This window comes from Dipodomys spectabilis, unplaced genomic scaffold (assembly GCF_019054845.1).
Source record: "Dipodomys spectabilis isolate Male_0828 unplaced genomic scaffold, ASM1905484v1 ptg000043l, whole genome shotgun sequence".
Taxonomy (NCBI): domain Eukaryota; kingdom Metazoa; phylum Chordata; class Mammalia; order Rodentia; family Heteromyidae; genus Dipodomys; species Dipodomys spectabilis.
The window spans coordinates 25,095,940-25,123,703 of NW_024870720.1; the positions used below are offsets into that span (position 1 = coordinate 25,095,940).

Below are 27,764 nucleotides of genomic sequence, written 5' to 3' on the forward strand. Positions count from 1 at the left end.
CCAACATCAGAAGCTGGATGTGAGTGTATTCACCTGTCATCCCCATTCCCGGGGAACCGTAGTGCAAGCCATCATAGTCCAGGCTGGATCAGGAAAAAAGGAAGAACCAATTTCATATCCCTACTCTGTATTGTGAAGTGCACATGAACACTTAAGGACTGTCACCTGCTTACTTGGGTTTTGCCATCCATTAACATGTTCAGAACAAGGGTACATTCTAACTGTTAACCTTCAGTCTTAAAACAAGAGGTTGATTAACAGTAACTACAAAATTCAATGATTTCTATTTACAAAAGTTTTGCAACTCCGGGAAAATTAAATTCAAGGTTATAAATTTCAATACTTTTAACTTAAGGAAGTTATTTGTGCAAATTTTTAAATACCCAGAAGTTACATTAGAAACATTTTATTTTGTGAATTGCTTGTGCTTCTCAGTCTCCCTATTTGCCAACTGTTTATATGCCTGTAATTTTCATGCTTTTGGGCCTCATTTAAGTAACCCTCACAATGAATGGCAAGTGCTTTGTACAGCTACTTAAAGATAAACAGTATTTTTTTTAAAAAGGAACATTTATTGTCAAGTATGCATAATACCTGAAATCAATAATGCAGGAACTGGTGAAGCTGATGGAGGAAAATCTAGACTTTGAGGCTAGATCATACAAAATACATGAGACTTTCTTTAAAAATTAAAGAATACCACAAGATCGGTGTATTATGTTCAATGAGTACTATGATGGCCTGGTAGGAAAGTAGACTGCATTCAATTACCATTACTGAAAAAGAAACAAAGAAGATATAAACCTGTAACAGGCTAATTCAAAGTAATAAAGTGCTGATTAAACAAAACAAGTGAAAATAAATTTAACAAACATAAATTTGAAACAAAAACAATGTTTTTGCCAGGCACTCCTTCGTGAACAGGAAAGTCTTTTTACTGCTCTGAACGACATAAAAAATATAAACAATCATAGGCTTTCTATTGATCTTGCTAGCTAAGTCCTTTGCCAAGCAGAAGCTCTGCAATTTCATGAAATCCCATTTGTCCAAACTTTCTTTGATTTGTTGTGTTTCTAGGTCTCTATTAAGAAAATTTCAGGGCAGGGAAGGTGGCTCAGTGGTAGAGCACTTGCCTTGCACGCCTGAGGCCCTGGGTTCCATTCCTCAGCACCACATAAGCAAAAAGAAAAAAGCCGGAAGTGGCGCTGTGGCTCAAGTGGTAGAGCGCAAGCCTTAAGCTGAAGAGCTGAGAGACAGTGCCCAGGCCCAGAGTTCAGGCCCCACGACTGGACCCAAAAAAAAGAAAAAGAAAGAAAAAAAAATTTCAGCCTGTGCCAAGGAAACCTAGCGTTTCTCCTATTCCGTCCTGTAATGTTTTCAGAGTGTCTGCTTTGACTCTGAGGTCTTTGATCCATTTGGAGTTGATTCTGGTGCAGGGTAACATATAAAGATCTGGCTTTAGTTTTCTATAAGTAGTTAACCAATTTTGCCAGCACCATTTACTGAAGAGGCTGTCTTTCTTCCATTCTAATTTTTTAGCTCCCTTATCGAAGATTAGATGGCTATAGGTCTGTGGGTTCATTTCTGGGTTTTCAATTCTATTGCATTGGTCCTGAGATCTGTTCTTGTGTCAGTACCAAGCTGTTTTGATTACTATGGATTCAATAGAAAGCTCACGGACTGGGAGAAGATCTTCACTAGCCATACAATGGACAAGGATTTCATATCTAAAATAAACCTGAAACTCAAAAAATTAAATTACTCAACAACAAATCCTCAAAGAAACAACTGCTCAATAAATAAGTGGGCTAAAGACTTAAAGAGAAACTTCTCTGAAGAAGGAAGAAGGATGGCCAATAGACACATGAAGAAATGCTCAACATCCCTAGCCATGAAAGAAATGCAAATCAAAACAACATTGACATACCACCTCACTCCAGTTAAAATGGCAAAAATCAAGAACTCTAACAACAACAGATGCTGGAGGGGATGTGGACAGAAGGGAACCTTACTTCATTGTTGGTGGGAATGTAAACTTGTTCAACCACTTTGGAAAGCAGTATGGAGGTTCCTCAAAAGACTTCACATAGAGCTCCCCTATGACCCAGCAATCCCACTTTTGGGCATTTACCCAAATGTTTACAAACAAGACCACACTAAAGCTACCAGCACAACTCTGTTTATTGCAGCATTATTTACCATAGCTAAGATATGGACCCAGCCCAGATGCCCCTCAGTAGATGAATGGATCAAGAAAATGTGGTATATAAACACAATGGAATTCTATGCCTCCATCAGAAAGAATGACATTGCCCCATTTGTTAGGAGATGGAAAGACTTGGGAAAAATTATATTAAGTGAAGTAAGCCACGCCCAAAGAAACATAGGTCCCATGGTTTCCCTTATTTGCAATATCTAGTATATGTATGAGTCAAGCGGAAAAGGTCAGATAATGTGATGTTAGGAAAATGAATCCTTAGATATGTATTTTTTTTAATTTTATTTTATTGTAAAGCTACTATACAGAGGGTTACAGTTACATGAGTGAGGTAATGAGTACACTTCCTCTTGAACATTGTGTATTTTAATGTTTCTTTTTCCTTTCTTGCATTTGTTTCTAACTCATTTATAAGATTATCTCTTTGTAACTTTGTATGTCCCTCCCCCACAGTATAACCCCTGCTTCACTATATTTGATGTCAGTATAACTTGTAGAGGAGATGGGGAAAAACAAGTCGTTTAGGGATACAGGTGGACCTGTTGCAACAATGAGAAGTACAAGTTGTCATGTTGAAAAGGAGCTTTACAATGTTGGCGATGGGGGGTGGGGGGGGGAAAGCGGGGAGGATTGGGTCGGGGGTGGGGGGGAGGCTAGGAAGGGATGTGAAGGGTAAACAAAGGAGGAGGCTGCAATACTTGATAAGAAATGTACTCATTAACCTGACCATGTAATTGTATCCCCTCTGTACAGTGTGTTCACACAAAAAAAATTTAAAAAAAGCAAAAAAAAACTAATTATTTGTGTAAATTTTTTATTTAAAAGATTTTAAAAAATCTGAAAAAAGATAAATTTCCAAATTTTTACCTGGGAGGCCATATATGTCATTTATATACATTGTTGCTATTGTTAGTACTAAGAAGTCATACAAAGAGGATATGGTTTGATAAGTCAGGTTAGGTATGAGCACAACATTTCTTTTTTTTTGCCTGTTGTGGGGCCTGAGTTCTGGGCCTGGGCGCTGTCCCTCAGCTCTTCAGCTCAAGGCTAGCACTCTACCACTTGAGCTATAGCGCCATTTCCAGCTTTTTTTTCCTGCTTATGTGGTGCTGAGGAATCGAACCCAGGGCCTCATGCATTCAAGGCAAGCACTCTACCACTGAGCCACCTTCCCAGCCCTGAGCACAACATTTCTTGGTCATTTTATCCCTTTCATCACTCTCTGCCATTTTCTCCCTGCCGTGCTTACCCTCAAATTACATAGTTCGTTTTTTACACAATGTACATTATATATAATGTCCCTTCTCCCTCTATTCCTGTGCTCCCCTTCAAAACCCATTCCCAAAACACATGTTACTGCCTAGTGTTTGTTTTGATAAACAATACTTTAATTGTTCAGAGGAGTTATGACTTTGAATTCCTCCACTAAGTATATCTTCTGTTAGCCAGTTTTGTATGTGTGTGTGTGTGTGTAAATGCATTGAACCTTGTTTATGTTATATTCATAGTTGCCTTTAAGACCTAACCTCCACAAATGAAACATGCAGACTGTATATTGCTATCTTAAACATTCTTTCAAAGTTGCATTCAACCTGGTGACATTAGTTTATGGGAAGATTACTGAATTATCCCTATGACTCCTAAACACTGTGACTCATGGAGCTTTGAAGTGAGCCTAGAGACCTATATCACCATTGAAAGTAATTGTGATCAGTGTTTGGTTTCATTGCCGTCTGGACAGAAACACCTCAAGGTGAGCACTCTACCACTTGAGCCACAGCGCCACTTCCAGCTTTTTTCTTTTTGCTTATGTGGTGCTGAGGAATTGAACCCAGGGCCTCAAGCATGCAAGGCAAGCGCTCTACCACTGAGCCACCTTTCCAGCCCATAGATTTTTTAATTTTTATACTTTCATTCTGGGTTTTATTCTTCTCATAAAAGTTCATATATATTTATGATATATAATTAGAAAAATATATGAAATATAAATATGAATATAACAATATGACATAACCATAGAACTACAATATATAACTAGGAAGCCATAATTCTATTGATTTATCACTTTTATTGAGAAATTGGAATTTTTTTTCAAGGGGTCAAAGTGAAATCAAAGGAAGGCTGAATTTGGGCCACTGAATTTTTTCAAAGGCCTTCTAAGAAGCAGATACGAGTGAATAAGATCATCTACTTTGAAGTTATTGGCCATTTTTGCTTCTCATTTCTTTCATCAATTTTCATATCAGATAGTCTGTCGTTCTGGTGAGTGTTCTACATTTTGATCCAAGTCTGATAGGTAACTCATATCCTTAGTAACATATTTTGCAAAATAAGTTTGAACGAAAGTATTTTTCCTTTACATGCAAGATTTAATGTTATTATCTTCTATTGCACTGCACTTCCTCTATTTTCCTTTCATGCTGTGTCAAGTATCTACATAGATTTTTGTTGAAAGCTCTGTGGTAAACCATCCTTGCAGTTCTCCTAGCATCAATGCTTTAATTTATGCCTTGAATAAATTCATGACCTATGGTGGAAATATCATTTTTAGTCTCAGATGATAGTCTTCCTTTTACCTTTAAAAATAATTTTAAGGCTCAGATGATGGTCTTTACCTGAAAAGACAACTCTTTTTTATTCAATCTGGATTATTTTCAGGAGGATAAATATACAGCACTTAGTAGAATGCTGTGAGTTTATTTACTCGTATTGGGAATGGGCAAAGGGGAGCACAGGATGGAGGGACAATGGGGCATTACATACAATGTACATTGTGTAAAAAGACAAACTATGTAATTTGAGGGTACGCATGGGAGAGAGTGATGAAAGGGATAAAATGACCAAGAAATGTTGTGCTCATACCTAACCTGACTTATCAAACCGTATCCTCTTTGTATGACTTCTTAGTACTAACAATAACAATAATGTATATAAATTACATGGATGGCCTCCCTGGTAAACTAAAATGTTCAAATCTATTTACTATCTCTCATTTTACTAAGTTTGGTTAGACAGACTGCAGTTATAAGTAGAAAAGAAGTTAATGAAAGTCAAGACTTGCCCTCATTCTCAATAATATAAGTAGATAACAACGGCAGTATTTCTAATTCAATGTTCTTCCTACTCCTGGTGATTTAACTGAAAGAGTCAAGTTGGTGGCAAGGCTGGATGTATCTTCCAGTCAAACAAAGTTGTCTCCTAAAGCTGTAGAGCACTAAGTGAAAGAACATGTATTCTCTTCAAGTGCACATTTCCTATAATTTCCTTGTGGGAAGGTCACAGATGAAATCTCAGCAAGTCTTAGCATGTTCATATGACATAAATCAGATTACAGAGAAAGGAAATCAAGGGAGCGATGTAAAGAAGGGTGGGGATATACTGCCTGTTCCCAGTCCCTGCATTGTTGAGTTCCATGAAATGCAATGGACTAAGGCGATCAGTGTTAACTGTTTCCTACTACTTCTGCTCCAAACATAAACACATTCTAAAGAGGAAGCAACATAGAAGGACATACCCAGAAAAATACATGTAAGCACACACACACACACACACACACACACACACACACACACACACACACACACACACACACACACACCCGAAAATAGAAGAAACTTTTAAAAATAGATCAGTGGAGAATCTTAGTGAATTTTCTGTCTTCTTAGGAAAATTTGTATCCAACAGTGACTAATAGAAATCACCTAATGTGCTACACATTACCAATAAAGTGGATTATAAGTGTCATTGTGAGCAGTTGATATTACTCAACTCTTCATTCCCTAATTTTGATTTTTAAAACTTCTATTGTTTCCATTTACTTCTTCAGCCATAATCAACTAATTTATATATTACATACCTATTTCTGAACGGATTCAATGTTTGTCTAAATATTGATTTTATCCTGCCATAACTCTTGCAATGTGCATGTACTCATTATGATAAATAAATCATGTCCAAATATCACTTCCTTTGGCTTAGAAATTCTGGTTAATCATTACCATTTCATCTAATATTAAGTGGTATTATTTCTTTCAAATGACCTTCTTTCTTCATGATTAGCAATCTACCTGATTTAGCAATAGCAAAGTATGCTGCAAGTGATTCTCAATTTGAGCAAGCCAAAGAAAAATGCAAGGCCTGATGGATGGATGATCATGCTTTATTCAAAGCTGTCTGTTTTCAGACTTATCATCATCATCATTAGTGGCAGCATACAACATAACAGGACATTATTCAAGGCCCATCTCAGCACAGATCCAGAAACTGCACAACAGCATTCACCTCATTGTGTTCATAGGTTCATCTCTGTCCACTAGCACCACTGCATTCTGCCCTCACCCTGTCACACTCTCTCTTCCAGGAGTTTCTGTTTATTTCTCCTTTGACAAAATGGCATCTGGCCATCAATCACTGCATCAGGATGCACTTGTATGCCTAATCTCAAGGTTACATTCAGGGTTACCTAATGTAGTGTACACATACCCAACTGGACATTACAGGAAATGTTGAAAGAATGGAATCATGGTTCTTGGGACCTGCAAGCTCAAAGCTTTGAGGAAGCCATGTTGGGAAAGCCTGAATACTATTAGGAAGAATACTGTCAGCACAAAGCTTTTGAAGCCAATATAGATATGTTTGTGATAAAAAGAAGCCAGCCCAACAGAACCAAACAATATAGGGGAATACTCAGGAGTGAGCATAACTTTCCAGTTAGAGGAGCTCAAGGGCTAAAGAACATGACATCTGCAATTCAAAGAATGGCCCATCTCACTTCTAGGCTGTTTGAAGATGGGTGAAAAGCACCCATCTTTATAGCTGCATTTCTTAAGTATCAGTAGAGGTGTATCTGTCATTTTATGTGATTTTTGCTTACTTTAGTGATGGTTAATCTGGTGAAGGATTGTCCATTTGTTGTGTGCAGTATTTTATGCATAAACTCAGCTGCAATTCACAGACATTTCCACATTGTTGGCTATAGTGTCCAAAGACACAGGGTTCATATGATAACTCTGTCCATGCCATACATTTCTTTTCTATTCTAGAAACCCTCAGTTTTCCATTGAGGAAGAGATACCACACCCAGACTATGGGAAGGCAGCCAGCTACCCCACTTGATGCCAGTGTGATCTGGAAATTGTTTTTTAAACTAAATTCACTAAGGAGTGATTCTGTGGATGGGCACTACAAAAAAGGCAAATATACTTTGCTTTGTTTTGTTAACTTTTCATTTCCAGTGGAAAAGATTCTTTTGTCTCCTATGTATAACTCCATCAAAGCAGTACTGCAGTGGTTACTTTATTGGGGCCCCATCTTTGGTGGATACATACATAGTGATAAAACAATGACATATATATGGCATATATAGTAATAGATATACCCATACTATATATGGTATTATGTATACAAATATTCTACTATGTATGCAAATATAGTATACATATTATATAAATACACTCTGTTTACTCTGCATGTAAGAGAAACAATGTAATCTTTGTTATTCTGAACCTTACTTTGTTTGACATACTAATCTCCAGTTGTACCCATTTTTCTTACAAATGATATGATATTTTTATCGCTGTGTAATACTCTAATATATATATATGCATTTCCATCTACTCATTTTCACATATATATATTTTTGTCATCCATTAAAAAGGCAAAGACAGCTATACTGATTTCATAGCTTGGCTATTAGCAAATAATGCTGCAATAAACACCTGACTGGGCAATTACATTACTTCAAAGATTACTTTAAGAGTGATATTGCTAGATCATTTCATAGTTCTATTTCCATGCTCCTTTCCAAAAGAGATGCACTGATTTGCATGTCTACCAACAGTATATAACATTTCCTTTCCCCTATTAGCTGGTCAGGATCTGTCGTTGTGTTCTTTTCTAAAATTTTACTTTTGAGTTACCATTTCTTCCTACTATGAGGGGCTTTCGTTGTGATATTTCCATATAAACATGTTGTGTACTTTGAATGTAGTTTCATTCCTCTCAATTCCTCTCATTCTCATTCTCAATTCCTCTCAATTCCTTTATTCCTGCTCATTCCTCTCAATTCTCTCTCCCCCTTTTTTAAATAGCATTTGGTTCATCTTATCATGGAAATGTCATAGATGTGTGTGTTTAATGTCCTTTTATCCTCTGTGCTCCACAGAAGCCCAATCTTTTTCTCTTCCTCATTTTGCTGATCCCCTCCTAAAAAGTCCTGCATTTGCATTCATGAACCAGATCTCAGTCTCTGTGTACCTAGGATTACAGGCATCAGCCACTATGGTCTGGAATCTAATTTTCTTTATTTATAACACAGTGCTATAAAATCTGTCCATAGATCAAAAGCAATAATCATGTCTCACCAACTATGTACAATGCGCACCCTCTAACCCAGGGCAGACCATTTTCAATGTTTTTCCACTTCTTTTGGAATTGGCTATCTTCAGATAAATCTGTCATCCTCTCTAATTATCCCTTCATTTCCTCTCATTCATTTTTTTTTTTTTTGTCAGTCATGGGGCCTGAACTCTTGGCCAGGGGGCTGTCCCTCAGACTTTCAGCTCAAGGCTAGTGCTCTACCACTTGAACCACAGCACCACTTCAAGCTTTTTCTACTTATGAGGTGTTGAGGAATGGAACCCAGAGCCTCAGGCAAACAATCTACCACTGAGCCACCTTCCCAGCCCCCTCATTGACTTTTTATGTTTACATTCGCTTTTTATGTTTATGAAAATCTAGTTGGCTTTGACTCACCAGAAGTTCATTTCAGTTAATTGTCAACTCTCTCCCATATTTCAGTAGTCAGAATAAAATCTGTCACCCTTTTTAACCTCTCTCTCTCCTTTTCTTTGGACAGACAAGCAAATACTTCATTTGATTGTAGTTTACCAAAATATTCCCATTCTGGAAATGCATGGATTTTATGTTTCTCTCAACTTAACATGCACAAATTTTCATGGGTCTTGGTTAATTCACTTATAATAACTGCATAAACCAGTCAAGTATCTTTTGGGGAAATTCTGAAATTAAATTGTACATTACTTCATGTTTAGTCAGGAGTAAGATCCATTTGAAAATACCTAAGACATAGGTAAAATGTGAAGAAGAATCTCCCAGTTAGACTGTGCTCAAAATCATTAGGATGGTCTTGCTTAGTATGGTCTCTTAGTCCATTCCCTGAGGTGTTGAAAGCTCTACTCCTTCTTTTTCTTCTTTCCCATCTTAAGAAACTTTTGGTAAACAAGCAAGCAGTATTTTGAGACAAGGAAAGTAACAATAGCCAAACAGTAGGAATCCAATGACATCCAGAGACTGGTACTAGTACCAGGCGAGGTTGTGGGAAAGTGGCCTCAGATGCTTGGCTCCTTTGTGGCGCATGACAAATTCAATTCAGAAGACAGCTCGATCCAGTGGATTCATAGGCTGATCCTGGTGACTGGTTGACAACCACACAGCGTTCTTTTTACAACTAAAGGTAAACCAAATTGACATAGATATGTGGAATGAACTAGAAAAGATAGATACTGTACTATTCTGTAGTTGATAAAAATGGTTCTATAAAATTTGGAAAGAAAAGAAAATTCTTTTCTTCTGCTGTATTTATGGACTTGTTAGTATAAAAGGCAAGCGCTTCTAAATGACACTGGATTTAATCATTTGAAAAAAACCTTGTTAAAAACAAGAATTTCTGAAGTAGAAAGTGGGAAATTTCTAAGAAGCGAAGCTCAACTTATTCAGTAAGTAATCATTGATACACCAGTTGTTCAAAGTTCAGAATTGTGTTGTAATTTAGTGATAAAAAAATAATTTGATGAAACAGCTTTCCCCCCAAGGATTTGTATTTATCTTTTATCATTGATTAACTTTTATATGACTGTAAAATTTCTCTACTTCCCCCTTTTTTTTTTTTGGCCTGGTTTTAGGGCTTGAACTAAGCGCTTTGGCACTGTCCTTGAACTTTCTTTGTGCAAGGGAAGAACTGCATTATTGAGGCCACAGTTCCATTCTGACTTTCTGGATGTTAATTAGAGTCTTGTGGACTTTCGTACCTGGCCTGACCACAAACCACAATCCTCAGATGGCAGACTGCCAAGTCGCTAGAATCACAGGCATCAGCCACTGGCACCCAGCTCTCCTTTTATTTCTTCACCCTATCACTTACTTGTTCCACTATTGTCCTATGGCTTGCCTTTTCCTTTTATGAACCGCTTTTGAAACTTCTCCGTTTTACTTGCTTACTATGACACAACCAAAGGATAGGAAATGGAAAAGTAGAAATGTTTGAGTTCTTCTTGCCTTGTGAGAAGTAATGTCCTGAAATTTGAATATTTTTAATTATTCACATTTTCTAATAGAATCTCAAAGGTGTTTGCCAATATTGTTTTATCTCTGTTTGCATTGAGGCATTGCAGGCACATGGGCTTTGTGTTGAAATGATTATGTCCAATAGGTAATGTGAACATGTGCATACCTAGGCAATTAAGTGTAAATTCCAAAGTGCTAAAGGTGGACCCTATATGGTTTCCTTTATTTGCAATAACTAGTACATGTCTGAGTCAAGCAGAAAAGGTCAGATAAGTTGATGTTAGGGGAATGAACCACAAGATAAGTATTCAAATGTTTTTTTGTTTTTTTTCCTTTCATGCAATTGTTTCTAACACATTTATAAGATTATTTCTATGTTGCTTTGTATGTCCCTCCCCCACAGTATAACCTATGCTTTCACTGTATTTGATGTTGGTATAATTTGTGGAAGGGAAGGGAAAAAACAAATCATTTAACTAGGGATACAGGTGGACCCACTGCAACAATGAAATGTACAAGTAGTTATGTTGAAAAACAAACTTTACAACTTTGGTGGGGGCGGAGGGGGGGTGGGCGGGAGGGGAGGATCGAGTGGGGGGAGAGGGCGAGTATGGGAAGGGATGGGACCGGGAAACAAAGAGGAGGCAACAATGCTTGATAAGAAATGTACTCGTTATCTTGCCCATGTACTTGTAACTCCTCTGTATGATATTCTCACAATAAAAAAAAAAAAAAAGGAGGAGCTTGTAGCAATTGCAATTGAAGTAACTTTTCTCTTTATGATTTAAAAACCTCACTGACATGGTGATACAAATCTTAGTATTCTTTTGTAATACACCAGGTAAAAATAAACTGAAATGCATCAAAAACTAGGGAAATGTATGTTGCATCATAAGATTTACCATACACTATCTAATTAAGACATCCCCTGCATTTCTCAGAATCAACATTGTATATGTTTAAAACTTAATAAGAACAGGGGCTGGGATGGTGGCTCAGTGGTAGAGTGCTTGCCTTGCATGCCTGAGGCCCTGGGTTCCATTCCTCAGCACCACATAAGCAAAAAGAAAAAAGCCAGAAGTGGCACTGTGGCTCAAGTGGTAAAGCGGTAGCCTTGAGCTGAAGAACTGAGCGACAGTGCCCAGACCCAGAGTTCAGGCCCCACGACTGGACCCCCCCCCAACCCAAAAAAAATGTGTATTTTTGATAGTCTTCTTGGATATGAGACTAAATCTATCACATATTGTTCTTATTAATTTTTTTTGGGGGGGTGTCTGGTCGTGGGGCCTGAACTCTGGGCCTGGGTGCTGTCCCTCAGCTCCAGCTCAAGGTTAGTGCTATACAACTTGAGCCATAGTGCCACTTCCAGCTTTTTCAGCTTCTATAGTGCTGAGGAATTGAACCCAGGGCCACATGCATGCAAGGCAAGCACTTTACCACTCAGCCAAGTTCTCAGCCCAATACACTGATTTTCAAAAACTGGAAGAGAAAATACAGCGCACAAAATATTGATTAGTTTGCTCAATGTTTGTGGGAAAATCAATAAGAGTTAGATGTTGGTGGCTCTTCCTATAAACTTGTCTACCCCAAGAGCCTGAGCTAGACATGACAGAAAAGTCCCAAGATTTTTGCTTTAAAATAACCTGAAAAAAGTAGGATGGGGGTCATAGCTCAAGTGGTAGAATGCCCGTTGAAAAAGCAAACCAGCTGAATATTAAGCTCTGAATTCAAACCCAGTGCCTCCAAAACATATCAAAGTAACATGCTGTTCACAATGTGTCTGCTATACTCATATACAGGACAGTTAAAAAAATACAGTGCTTTATTTATGCAAGCATGATAAAGGGGGAGAAATACATACACAATGTTACAGATCATAAGACAAAATTGATAATAGTATAAATGAAATAAATATATTTATTGAAATAATTCAAGTAGCAAATCTTTCTTGTTCCAGATAGTTTGGATAATAAGCAGCTATATTTCACTGGTACTTTTGAAGGTAATTGCTTTTTTATGATTGTTCTGAATAAGATAATCATAGCCCTTAGTATCTAAGAATATGTATACATTTCAAAATAAAGTTCTCTTGTTCTAACAGGATTAGTCAGGAAAATTTAAAAGTCTTAGTTACCAGTGATAGAACCAAAGCATTAATATGCATAAATATAACAGGAATTGGAGATTTGATTGTTGTTTTGCTGTTTAACAAACTTAACCATTTAGAATTTTTTTTGAAGTAAAGCAAATTGCAAACTGAAAGGACAGAAATGTTCATGCAGTTCACAAGAGTAAGATTTCAACCATCTTAACTTAATGCTCTATTTTTTCAAACACACTGAATTTTTATTTTATTAAGAGTAATTAGTGAGATCTTAGGTTGAAAGAAAGTTATACTGAGCTGGAGTAGTGTCATTTATGGAGGGAGCGTTCATGCGTCCCTAATTCATTGCTTTCCTCATCTTCCTAGTGATCATCTGTTTTCATCCTTAGAGATTCCTTTTAGTCCATGTTTGCCCTGTTTCAGACTTTCATACTATTCTCAAGGTTCTGATCATTCTTTTGCACTGAAATCAAAATAACTTATGGTTGGGAATGAAAGTGGATTCTTGAAATCTCAGCATTCCAAATGCTGAAGGATGATGATCATGAATTTGAGGCCATCCTGGCTTCCTATAGAATGACAATGTTACAACACAGACACTGACACAGACACACAGTCAGACAGAAACACACACACACACACACACACACACACACATACACACACACACACAAAACACATGCATACAAGCATACAAAAATATTATTCTGACTTGTAAATTAATGAAGTCTTCCAGAATTAAGCAAGTCTAAACTGAAGGTAACTTTCATGGTCAGATACATGTGAGAAATTATCTATAACCAGTATTTAATAAAACAACAATCAGACTAACAAACAGCTAGAGCAGAATTGTTACCAATTATGAGTTACTCCCCTGGGTTTAATGCCCAAAAAAAGACAGAGAGACAGACATTCACACACACACACACACACACAAACACACAAACACACACACACACACACACGCACACACACACTGCAAGTTAGACTCACAAAGAGTGTTAATGACTGCTTCCAGTACTCTGAGCAAGTCTTGATATTGCTCTTATATCCAGTTGAACAGCTGTTCCTTTGGCCATGTGAGCAATGTTATCACATTGTTTACCAAACAAAGAAAAGCCCACCATGGGAAACCCATGATGGATCACCTCATAGATGCCATTAGTTTTACCATGTGTGATAAAAGCTTTAGTTTTGAGATGACCTAGGATTAAGGTGCATTTCAATAAAATTGTTCATTAACCATTACACATAAAAGGAGAAATGTATATCATGAGCAAGTGAAAGGAACAGTCTTTTCCAAATAACAACTATTGAACCAATGAAGTTAGATTTAACTGTCCTGCATAGCTCACCACAAGCACCACATAGTCGATTTGAGAAGTAAGTAAAAATATTGTGATATGTGGCTTAAATTTTGTGTGACTTGAAATTTGAAAACAAATATACCATTTACTTTTAAACAGATAGGAAAACACGTTGTGGATAATTGAGAGCAAATCCTGAAGCAAGAAAATATTCATGTTAGATTAGCTCTCATAAGCTTAAAAATATACAATAATTTAACCAAGGAGGTATGCTTGAAACAGAGTATATTATCATTTCATATTAAACATTAATTTTTCCCACATAAAATGCAGATTCATTTAAAATAAAACAAAGTCTTATGTTTCAGTGGCATTGCAAATACTTGCCCTACTTTAGGAGGATGCATAATGTATTGATTGAATTAAGGGACAGAGAGATAACCTCAGGTAATTATAGTAAATTCTTTGTCAATGGTAAGTATACTTTGAAAAAAGATAAACTGATCATAAAATGTATGATAGAGTATAACAAACATTTCATCTGGTAAGGCTGATTTTCCTTATGAGGGATTATAAATCTAAAATTTAGCTTTCATTTTTGAATTTTTAGTAATGCTAGTTTTATAATTACTCATGCTTTCAGTATGTGTTTTTCAGAGTCTTACCAAGGAAGTCATTCTGGTGGAGCCACTTGTACAGCCGAGTATTCGGTCCTAAGGTGTCTGGTTTCTTTCCATTAAATCTCTAAAGAATCTGTTAGGGAAAGACACGCTTTATGTAACTTTTGAAAATGTAACATTTCAAAATTTAGAGATCACACTGATGGTTTCGTTCATAGAATGAATGAAGAAAACAGAAGAGGTATTAATTAATGAGGATTTTGTAGTACTGAAAGAAAAAGAACATCAACATTGTCTGTAATTATTTTCATATTGAATAAGATGGAATATCGATGATATGAGGGGAGTTCCGGGAAAATGGCGGAGGAGAAGCAGGAATCTGAACAAGCTCTCGCATAGAAAGCAATTTCAGAGTTCCAGTGAACAGCCCTAAGCCAGAGAACCACACCAAGTGTGCCATCACAGGACAGAGGTTTAGGCAAGAGAGGAGAAATCAAGGCAAAAAGACACATCTGAGCGCTTACCAGCAGCCGCCGCGGCGGCGGCAGCGGTCGCGGCGGGGACTGCAGGGCACCATAACTGAGCCACAGAGTCCGGGACAAAGGAGCCAGACGCGGCGAGCGAGCGGATTCTACTCAACACCAGCAAGAACGGACAAGGAGCAGACATCTTCATCCTGCAGTTTGCAGACCAGAGACCGACCCAGGAACCAAGACTCGGTGTGAGTAGAAGCCCGACTTCCTCACTCCTTCTCAGGGAGCAGAGGAGGGAAGGCCACCCCTCCCCCCCAGCATGGGTGATCTCCATCTTGGATACCAACAAAGCTCGGAGGAGCTGCTAGCTCCAGCTCAGGCCTTGGAATAAAACGAGTCATTTAGCAGGTCACAAGAACTTAACGGCTAAGTGACCTGCCAGACTCAGCTCCATCCAGGGAAAAGTCACCCAGCTCACGCGCCAGCCATAGGAGTGGCTTTCCTCACTGGTAACCAGAGCCAGAGGCTGCCCCTCCCTCTAGCAGCCACCACAATCAATTGAAAAACAGAAACCCTGAGAATGGCTCCAGGCTGGGCTCTGTGAGGTTTTCACAAAATAGCCCCAAGGAAAAGCTACTGTTTATTGAAAGGCCTCAACTCTACCCAGAACCTAGCCTCATCACTGCATCCCCCTCTTTTGTGATTCTCAAACCAGATCACTCTCCCATTAAACTAACCTTGGAAGGGAATCTCAAAATCTTGGGTAAAGCAGAGCATTTTTCTGCCTGTTCGAACAATCTGACTTAAGAAACCAATCAAGCCACAGGACCTCAAGCAGACCAGAGACTCCAACAAGAGGCTGGCTACAGACACAAGGAAAATACAGGATTTTTTCCACCCCTTCCAAAAGAACCAAAGAATTTTTTTTTTTGGTACCTTATATATATAAATTTTTTTTTTCTTTTCTAAAACTTTTATTAATCTTTAATTTTTGCCTCTTTTGAAAAAATAATTGTTTTCCAGTAACTTTTTTTTTCCTCTTATAATTTTTATTTTAGGAATACGTGAATGTGCGTTTTCCTTTCTTTTCTTGTCTTCTTTCTCTTTTTCTTTCTTAATTATCTTTTTGTTTTTTTGTCTAGCTCTACAGAACTTCTGATCTTTTCTTCTCCCTTTCCTATCCATTTCATCTTTTCCTCTCTTTTGTTCTTCCTTATGTGATGTAACTCTTGTCCTGTACATCCTCAGATAAACCCATAGTTAACTAGTAGACCCTATCCCCCATTGTGTACACATTAATCCACAAATTCATTACTCAATTCAAAACCTCTGAGACTTAAATTCCTTAATAGCAGTACTACCCCTTTATATCTATATAATATTTTAAGCATTTTTTTAAGTTTTTCACATCTCCTCTATGTCCTTCACCTTCTCCCAAAATATTCACATTCCTCTCTAAATAGATGGTCTTTTAATCTATATAATAACATTAATTTTTACGTTTCTATTTTTTTTTCTTCTGGTCTCATTTCATTCCCCTTTCCCTTTCTTTTTTTTCTCTCTCTCTCTACTTGCACCCTACCCAACCTATTTCCTGCATTGGGATTAGGACATAGTTAACTCTCCCTGTGCCTCCCAACACCAATCTATCCCTATTTTTTACGCACATCTCTCCCTAACCCTAATAATTTCTGGTTTTCCAAATTCTTCTCTGCGGTTCGAAGCCCATTAACATATAGTTGTTTGATGTTGAATAGATGTATCTGTTGAACTATATTGTATCTGTAGACTATTGACTGTACAAATGCAAACTTTGGTTGATGGTTGCCTTAAGATAGTGTTCTAGCACAAAACTGGTGCTATTTTCATCTCAAATGGGCAGAGTAAGCCGGAAAAACACAAGAAAAATGGCAAATCCGGATATCTCAATTTCCAATCTTGATAACCAGGGGTCAGAACAGATAATGAATAATCCAGAGGAGAGTTCCCAAATAGCTCTACAAACACTACTGGCAAACATGATAAATGAGAAGTTTGACAACTTACAAAGGACTCTGTATGAGCGTGAAAGGGAGAGAGAGGAGGCATCCCAAAAGCTTATACAGGAATATCATAAGCGTGAGGAAGCTACTCAAAAACTGATACAGGATTTGCATGAACAACTTGAGAATACTCAAAGAGAAAGGGAGGAATGGCGTGAGCAGGCTGAGAACACTCAAAGAGAACTGCAGGAATCCCATGAATGGGAGGAAAGAGAACTGCAGGAATCCCACGAACGAGAGGAAGTTAATCAAAGAGTAATACAGGAATTGAGAGACCAGGTAGAGAATACACAAAGATCACTAAAGGCATTCATGGAATCCATTAACAAAGAGCTGAAGGAAGTCAGGGAGACCACAAAGGGAATGCTGAATGGAACCCAACAGAAGGAATGGGAGTCCAAAGAAACCATAACCAATCAACTAAGTGATTTGAGAACAAACACTGAACACCAAATTAAGGAATTAAAGGAATTCATACAAGACCTAAAACAGAGCTTCAACAAAGAACTTGAAGCCATCAAAGCTGACCAATTAGAAGGAAAAGAGATAAAAAACAAAGTAGAGAGTCTTGACAGCAGGTTAGACCATGCAGAAGATCGAATCTCAGGGATTGAACACAGCCTAGATATTATAGAGAAAGAACATACAACCATCCAAGACAAGTCCAAGAAATATGATAGATCTATCCAACACCTGGAAGACACCATCAGAAGGCCTAATCTAAGGATAATGGGTGTAGAGGAGCACCTAGAAACAGAAGTTAATGGTCTAGGAAATTTGTTTAACAGGATCCTAGCAGAGAACTTCCCAAACATACAAAAAGATAGGCCTATTCAGATACAAGAAGCTTTTAGAACCCCAAATAGACCAGACCAGAATAGGACATCCCACCGTCACATTATCATCCACACAGGATCAACTCAGACCAAGGAAAAGATCCTTAAAGCTGTCAAGGAGAAAAGGGTAATCACCTATAAAGGGAAACCAATTAGAATCACCTCAGATTTCTCAGCAGAGACAATCAAAGCAAGAAGAGCCTGGAATGATGTATGCCATGCCCTAAAAACAAACAACTATCAACCAAGAATACTGTACCCAGCTAAACTCTCCTTCATAACTGAAGGCCAAATAAAAACCTTCCATAGCAAAGAAAAATTGAAACAATACATCTCCACCAAACCAGCCCTACAAAAGATTCTTAAAGATGTCCTACACATAGAAAACCAACAAGACCGCAATAAAGGCCAAGAAACTGCACCCAAACTGAGAATCCAAGAACCATAGGAAGAACCCAGTTTTCGCAGCCCCCCCAAGAAGGTGGATAACATGGCAGGAACTCCCAAATACCTCTCAGTCCTATCTCTTAACGTTAATGGACTGAACTCTCCAGTTAAGCGACATAGACTGTCTAGTTGGATCAAAAAACAAGACCCTTCTATCTGCTGCCTGCAGGAGTCACATCTTGCCCGTAAAAACAAACACATTTTCAATGTTAAAGGCTGGAACAAAATCTACCAAGCAAACGGACCCCATAAACAGGCAGGAGTTGCAATCCTAATATCAGATAAAACAGACTTCAAATTAAAATTCGTGAGAAGAGATAAAGAAGGTCGCTACATACTAATTAAAGGATCTCTCCTTCAGGAGGATATTACAATTCTAAATATCTATTCACCAAACAATGGAGCACCCAAATTTATCAAAGAAACACTACTTTCCCTCAAATCCCATATAGATCCAAAGACATTAATTGTTGGGGATTTTAACACACCACTCTCCCCACTAGATAGATCAACTCGGCAAAAACTCAACAGAGAAACCGCAGATCTAAACAGCTGCATAGATCAATTAGATTTCACAGACATCTACCAAACATTTCACCCAGCAGCATCAGAATACACGTTTTTCTCAGCAGCACATGGAACGTTTTCTAAAATAGACCACATTTTAGGCCACAAAGCAAACTTGTCTAAATTCAGAAACATTGAAGTTATACCTTGCATCCTCTCTTACCACAAGGGAATAAAATTAGAACTCAACACCAAAAGCCACCAAAGAAAGTCCGGCTGAACAACACACTGCTGAATCATGAGTGGGTCATGGAAGAGATTAGAAAGGAAATTCAAATGTTCATGCTATTCAACAAAAATGAACACACAAATTACCAGCTCCTCTGGGACATAGCAAAGGCAGTACTCAGAGGCAAGTTTATAGCTCTGAGCTCCTACATCAACAAATTGGAGAGATCTGAAACTAACAATTTAATGACACGTCTAAACCTCCTTGAAAAAGAGCAGCAAGATAAACCCCAATCAAATAGACGGAAAGAAATAATGAAAATTAAATCAGAATTAAATGAATTAGAATCCAAAAAAACTATAGAAAAAATCAACAAAACAAAGAGTTGGTTCTTCGAAAAACTTAACAAAATTGACAGACCCTTAGCAAATCTTAACAGAAAAAGAAGAGAACACACCCAAATTAATAAACTCAGAGATGAGAATGGAAACATCACCACGGAAACAACCAAGATTCAAAACATTATAAGGGAATACTTCTCAAAACTTTATGCAAATAAGTTTGAGAACTTGACAGAAATGAACCTATTCCTAGCAAATATTGACATGCCAAAACTAAACCAAGATGAGTTAAACTATCTTAACAGGCCCATATCAAGCATTGAAATAGAAACAGCAATAAGAGACCTCCCAGCTAAGAAAAGTCCAGGACCAGATGGTTTTACAGTGGAATTTTACAAGGCCCTCAAAGCAGAGCTCACACCAATACTCCTCCAACTCTTCAATGAAATTGAAGGAGAAAGCTCACTACCGAACACATTCTATGAAGCCATCATAACCCTCATCCCAAAACCAGGCAGGGACTCATCAAAGAAAGAGAACTATAGAACCATTTCTTTGATGAATATTGATGCAAAACTTCTCAACAAAATTTTGGCCAATCGACTTCAACAATTCATCCAAAAAATCATACACCACGATCAAACAGGATTCATTTCAGGGATGCAAAGCTGGTTTAATATACGCAAATCAATTAATATTATTCATCACATCAACAGGAGCAAGAATAAGAACCACATGGTTATCTCAATAGACGCAGAAAAAGCATTCGACAAGATCCAACACCCCTTTATGATGAAGGTTTTGGAAAAATTAGGAATCCATGGAACATTCCTCAATACAATAAAGGCTGTATATGACAAACCTACAGCCAGCATTATACTCAATGGTGAAAAACTAAAGCCATTTCCTCTTAACTCAGGAACAAGACAAGGATGCCCACTATCTCCACTTCTCTTCAATCTAGTATTAGAATGCCTAGCTACAGCAATAAGACAAGATGCAGATCTAAAGGGGATCCAAATAGGGAAAGAAGAAATAAAACTCTCCCTCTTTGCGGATGACATGATCTTGTATTTAAAGAATCCCATAGACTCCACTCCCAAATTACTCAAGCTGATTGAAAACTTTGGCAAAGTAGCAGGTTATAAAATTAACCCCCCAAAATCAATGGCTTTTCTGTATGCCAACAATGAGAAAAGTGTGGCTGAAATTAGGAAAGCAACCCCATTTGTAATAGTCCCACAAAAAATAAAATACCTAGGAATTAACTTAACTAAAGAAGTGAAGGACCTCTACGATGAAAACTTTAAATCTTGAAAAAGGAAATCAACACAGAACTTAAAAGATGGCAATACCTCCCAATTTCCTGGATTGGAAAGATTAACATCATGAAAATGGCAATACTTCCCAAGGCTATCTACAAATTCAACGCAATATCTATCAAAATTCCACCCTCATTCTTCAAGGAAATAGAAGAGGCAATCCAAAAATTCATATGGAACAATAAAAGACCCCGAATAACAAAAACGCTCCTGAATGGAAAGAACACTGCTGGAGGAATATCAATACCAAATTTCAAACTCTACTATAAAGCCATAGTAAGCAAAACAGCGTGGTATTGGCATAAGAACAGACCTCAGGACCAATGGAATAGAATTGAAAACCCAGAAATGAACCTACAGACCTATAGCCATCTAATCTTCGATAAGGGAGCTAAAACAATAGAATGGAAGAAAGACAGCCTCTTCAGTAAATGGTGCTGGCAAAATTGGTTAACCACATGTAGAAAACTAAAGCTAGATCCTTATATATCACTCTGCACCAGAATCAACTCCAAATGGATCAAAGACCTTGAAGTCAAAGCAGACACTCTGAAAACATTACAGGATGGAATAGGAGAAACCCTAGGTCTCCTAGGCTCAGGCCGAAATTTTCTGAATAGAGACCCAGAAACACAACAAATCAAAGAAAGGTTGGACAAATGAGATTGCATAAAGTTGCAGAGCTTCTGCAGGGCAAGTGACATAGCTAGCAAGATCAATAGAAAGCCCACGGATTGGGAGAAGATCTTTACTAGCCATACAACGGACAAGGTCTCATATCTAAAATATACTTGGAACTCAAAAAATTAAACCCCCCAACAACAAATCCTCAAAGAAACAACTGCCCAATAAATAAGTGGGCGAAAGACTTAAAGAGAAACTTCTCTGAAGAAGAAAGAAGGATGGCCAATAGACACATGAAGAAATGTTCAACATCCCTAGCCATAAAAGAAATGCAAATCAAAACAACATTGAGATATCACCTCACTCCAGTTAGAACGGCAAAAATCAAGAACTCTAACAACAACAGATGCTGGAGGGGATGTGGACAGAAAGGAACCTTACTTCATTGTTGGTGGGAATGTAAACTTGTTCAACCACTTTGGAAAGCAGTATGGAGGTTCCTCAAAAGACTTCACATAGAGCTCCCCTATGACCCAGCAATCCCACTTTTGGGCATTTACCCAAATGTTTACAAACAAGACCACACTAAACCTACCAGCACAACCATGTTTATTGCACCATTATTTACCACAGCTAAGATATGGAACCAACCCAGATGCCCCTCAGTAGATGAATGGATCAAGAAAATGTGGTATATATACACAATGGAATTCTATGCCTCCATCAGAAAGAATGGCATTGCCCCATTTGTTAGGAAATGGAAAGGCTTGGAATAAATTATATTAAGTGAAGTAAGCCAGGCCCAAAGAAACATAGGTCCCATGGTTTCCCTTATATGCAATATCTAGTATATGTATGAGTCAAGCGGAAAAGGTCAGATAATGTGATGTTAGGAATACGATCCCTTAAATATGTATTTTAATGTTTTTTTTCTTTCATGCATGTGTTTCTAACGCATTTATAAGTTTATTTCTTTGTTGCTTTGTATGTCCCTCCCCCACAGTGTAACCCCGCTTTCACTATATTTGATGTCAGTATAACTTGTGGAGGAGATGGGGACAAACAGGTCGTTTAAGGATTCAGGTGGACCTGTTGCAACAATGAGAAGTATAAAATGTCATGTCAAAAATGAGCTTTACAATGTCGGTGTGGGGCGAGGGGAAGGATTGGGTGGGGGTGAGGGGGGAGGCTGGGAAGGGAGGTGAAGGGTAAACAAAGGAGGAGGCTGCAATGCTTGGTAAGAAATGTATGCATTATCCTGCCCATGTAATTGTAACCCCTCTGTACAGTATGCTCTCAAATAAAATTAAATTAAATTAAAAAAAAAGATGGAATATCATCAAAATATCATCAAAAATTTTCACAGTATTAAAAATGATGTGATAGGGGCTGGGAAGGTGGCTCAGTGGTAGAGCGCTTGCCTTGCATGCCTGAGGCCCTGGGTTCGATTCCTCAGCACCACATAAGCAAAAAGAAAAAATCTGGAAGTGGAGCTGTGGCTCAAGTGGTAGAGCGCTAGCCTTGAGCTGAAGCGCTGAGGGACAGCGCTCAGGCCCAGAGTTCAGGCCTCACGACCAGACCCAAAAAAAAAAAATGATGTGATAAATGACAAATGAATGCATGCAACAAATTTTATGTAGTTATAATCATAGATCTGTTGTGCAATAGCTTTTACCTCAGGTAATTATAGTATATTATTAAGATTTATATCTTTACATATAAATATTTACTGAACTAGCTCTCTTCTCCTGATTTTATCTATTAACCTTTATAAAGGGATATTAGGGTAAGATTCTCTCTGTCTGTCAGATTTCATTTTAATTTAACAATTTTCATTTGTTGCTTAACTGCCTATTAGTGCCAAATACTTTACATCCACAGTTCTCCCTGGAGAGAAGTTCTATAAAAAGATGCTGTCATGCTTTACCAACCAGAAATGGAGTCAAACTACTCCATAATTTGTACTGCACTACACTGTTTTATTAAATGATTATTATATTACACAATACTCAGCACTATGGACTGTGTACATGTTCCCCCTTATTATTTTTACTACGAATGGCCCCACAAAACTAGCCTCTCTGAGAGTTTGTCAACCTTGACACATTTATCTGGATGGACAGACAAATGGCCCCTAGAACCAATACTGGGGTTGCTGACAGGGCCTTTCCATGGCACACCCAGATCAACAACTCACACTGTTGTACTGTTTCTTGAGGCTGCACCTTCTGATTTATGACCAGCACATGAACAAATGTTATTTTTGTACAACCTTTTCTGACAAACTCATTCAAGTCTATGTAGCCAATTATTTATGATAAATCAATTGATTTTTTGAGTAATTACATGAAACTAGTTTTATCTTACAAATTATTAGTAGAGATGAGTAGGAGAATTGCAGGCTGAATTTTCATCAAAATTTTTTTTTATTAATTAGTTTTTTTTATTGTGAAAATACCATACAGAGGGGTTACAATTACATGGGCAAGGTAATGAGTACATTTCTTATCAGGCATTGTTGCCTCCTCCTTTGTTTCCCCTTTCCATCCCTTCCTTTCCCTTCCCACCTCTTCCCACCTCCACCAAAGTTGTAAAGTTTGTTTTTCAACATAATGTCTTGTACATCTCATTGTTGCAATGGGTCCACCTGTATCCCTATTTAAACAATTTGTTTCTTCCCTTCCCCTCCACAAATTATACCAACATTAAATACAGTGAAAACAGGGGTTATACTGTGGGGGAGGGACATACAAAGCAACAAAGAAATCATCTTATAAATATGTTAGAAACAATAGCAAGAAAGAAAAACCATTTGAATCCTTATCTTGGGGTTCATTTCTCCTAACATCAACGTATCTGACTGTTTCTGCTTGTCTCGTCAAAAATTTATGATACTGACATCTCAAGTTATGATCTATAATGGGGGAAAATCTTTAAATGTAGGAAATGGAGCTGGCCTGTAGTTCATATGGCACATGGCTGCTGAAAGAATCCTAAATTTTAATGATGTTACATGTATTTTTCAGTAGACAATGGCCACTTTCCCATGAACTGTACAGATCTGTTTTCAGATATAACAAGCCCCAGTAGGGCAGTTTGGTTTTATTTACTTTCTCTTCATTAACAAGGCTGAATAAACACCTGGAATGAGGATGGGGTGAATCTTCCTTTTCCTTTCTCTGAATAACCCCCTCAACAGTACACTAAGTGGCTCAGTTTCAAAACTGAAGGAAAGGATTTCATGGGAACACCTAATTATATAATACACTTCAAACTAAACTAAACTACATGCTAAATATTATTGTACTGCTTCAATTTATTAGTGACATTGAATTCCTGTCTGAAATATGGTTAGTGTATTGATTGGCAGTAATATTCCTGCATGGACCGGATGAAATTTCATCATTTCTATGAATGCTTGCTAGCAATATTATCATAATAACACAATTTCTCATTGAGGCTGCTGTGTGTCTTTCTGGTGACAAAATTCATGTTGCATTTATTGTCAATTTAAAACAAGACAAAATTCCTTGCTATTTCAGCCTTTGCTATGCATATCTTTGTCTTTTAAAAGGCTAAGACAAATTAGAGCTATTTTAACAGTGTATCTTTCACCAGGAAACTATAATCTGATACCCATAGAGTTTAAGGCCCATTCAGTGAAGATCACAATTGAGGTACTACATCACATCTTTTGTGGAACTTGCGGCAGGGCCCATGCAATCTCATTGGCTGTCTCTTCTGTTATCAATCATTGACTCCAGGGAAAACACCACCACACCATTGTCCCCAGAGCTCTGCACAAAGTCTTCCATTTCCTGTGAAGAAAAAATTTGCTTCATCATCCTCTCTCTCTCTCTCTCTTTCTCTTTCTCTCTCTCTCTCACAAACACACACACAACTTAGTGAATCAAACCTTAGTTCATGGTTTTTATTTTATTTCATTTTATTGTAAAGATGCTCTATAGATAGGTTACTGTTACACGAGTATATTTCTTGGTAAACAGTTATCGACTCCTTGGTGTTCTACCATTATCCCATCATTCCCCCACTCCTCCCCATCCTTCCCAAAGTTACAATGTTCATTTCCAAAATAATATCTTGTGAGTAACGTTGTTGCAATAGGTCATTCTTTGTCCTTGTTTCAGCTTTTTGGTATTCCCCATGCCTTCTCCAAATCAGATAAATGTATATACAAGATGCAGGCTACTAGAATCAAAGAAGTAATTACCAGGGACAAACCAATGAAAAAGGAAAAAGGAAATGAAAAGAAAGAACTAGATACAGTACATTGGCATCAACAAGGTCACCAACCAGAAAAAGTCCTGTAGTTTCCATGTCTTGGAGCTCATTTCAAGTAGCATCATTTTGTTTGGTCATATGTACATAGCTATTGCGCTATTATGATTCTCTTCCAGGGCTATCCTAGACATATACTAATTATTACAACAGAGGGAAACCATTTTGCCTATGTCTCTTTGGGCCTGGCTTACTTCACTTAATATCGAACTAGATAGTCTCAGGTTGTTCTTGCCTATAATCCTAGCTACTCAGGAAGCTGAGTAGCTAGGATTTAAATCGTGATCTGAGGATCACGGTTTAAAGCCTACTTGGGAAGAAAAGTCTGAGATTCTCTCCTTTCCAATTAGTCACCAGAACGCTGGAAGTAGAGGTGTGGCTCAGGTGGTAGAGTATTAGACTTGAGGACAAAACCTCAGGGAGAATGTCCAGGCCCTGAGTTCATGCCTCCTCCACCCCCCTCCACATACACATACACTCAGGACCAGGACCCCACTCCCACCCCCCAAAAAATAAGACGTTTGGTATATAAAACTAAGGAGAGAAAATCAAATATTTTCAAAATTATCAGAAGAACAAGAGTTAGATAAATGCAGCATAAAATTTTCCATTAGCTACTATTAAGGGCACAGGCAAAAATATGAAGTATATTGGCATCATGGTACAACAAATTTTCCAAACATATCCATCTGGATTCAAAATTATTTCTTCAGAAATTTTTCTCTGATATGTAAAAATTTTAAGCCTTGTAAATTTTTCTTACTATTCTCATTGGTCTTTTTGTATGTTTCTCAATTCTCATTCTTCAACTGATTTCTGAGCAGTCGTCATGTATTATCTTACTATCAGTGACTCTGAGAAACTTTTTGACTGTCATCATTTTTGAAAACATTTCTTTTCAAAAATGTTTTCACAGAGTTTGATTCTTTTTTTTGGAGGGGGGTGGGGTCAGTCGTGGTGTCTGAACTCTGGGCCTGGGTGCTGTCTCTCAGCTCTTCAGCTCAAGGCTAGCGCTCTACCACTTGAGCCACAGCGCCACTTCCAGCTTTTTTTCTTTTTGCTTATGTGGTGCTGAGGAATCAAACCCAGGGCCTCATGCATGCAAGGCAAGAGCTCTACCACTGAGCCACCTTCCCAGCCCCAGAGTTTGATTCTAAACTATCATTTTAAGTGCACTATAAGATGTGAGGGTTGGAGTAGAAACAATTATGCTGTTTCCTTAAATATCTAACCCTTACTTCTTTTAGGCTAATCACTTGATAGTTTTGAGTAAATCAGGGATTCCCTCTAGGTGCTGAATCATTAAATCTTCATTAAACTGACCTGGTCTGGATGACTCTGGGGTTTCTGGAATGCAGAAACTTGTGACGAATCAAAAATGAGTTTCAATTGGTAGAATGCTTTACCTCACTTCCTGTATCTCTTTTACTGTAAGCAAAGACTTGGGATGAGAGGTGCAGAATCATATTTATTGAACCAGAAATCACATAACACAGAAAAGAAGCTTATCTATTTACCTTAGGCAAGGGCTTTGCAGGTTTACAATGGAGTCCTCCTACAAGGTCAACATTTGGTAAAGCTGGGCAAGTCCCAGTAAGATCGAATAAGCCAGATTTCTGCTTTACTCAGTGTCTCCATTAAGGTAGTAGGTCATCTTGAGTGGAGAGGGGAGAAAGTAAATAGTAGGTAAGGAAAAGAAAGGGTTATTTCTTAGTTTAATATTTATTATGTCTTCAAGGGATTGGGTTATTGTCACTCAATATTATATAATGTGTTTGTTGGTATACCTGTATGTTTAAATCCAATTTAAATGGATAACTTATTCTTTTTGGGTAATGTATTATACAGGTATATATAGTGTGTGAATATTTTTGTGAAAAGAAAACTGGTAAGAGACTCTTTCTATGGTGACTCTTTATTAGAAGTAATATATAAACATTAAAGTGATTATATAATGAATTATAGATTTCTTTTCTGTCTGTTGATTAAAGAAACATTTTATCTCCAGAGTTAATAATTCTATCATATTGTCAGAAATCGTTTTCCCAAGGGTTTTCCATCTAGTGTTCTACAATTTAAAAAGATGGTCTT

The 27,764-nt window shown here is 37.7% G+C and overlaps 1 pseudogene; it reads right to left on the reverse strand.

Moving 5' to 3' along the window:
* Positions 1–9,411: 9,411 nt before the first annotated feature.
* Positions 9,412–27,320, reverse strand: LOC122106847 (annotated as a pseudogene).
* Between the last annotated feature and the right edge of the window lie 444 nt (positions 27,321–27,764).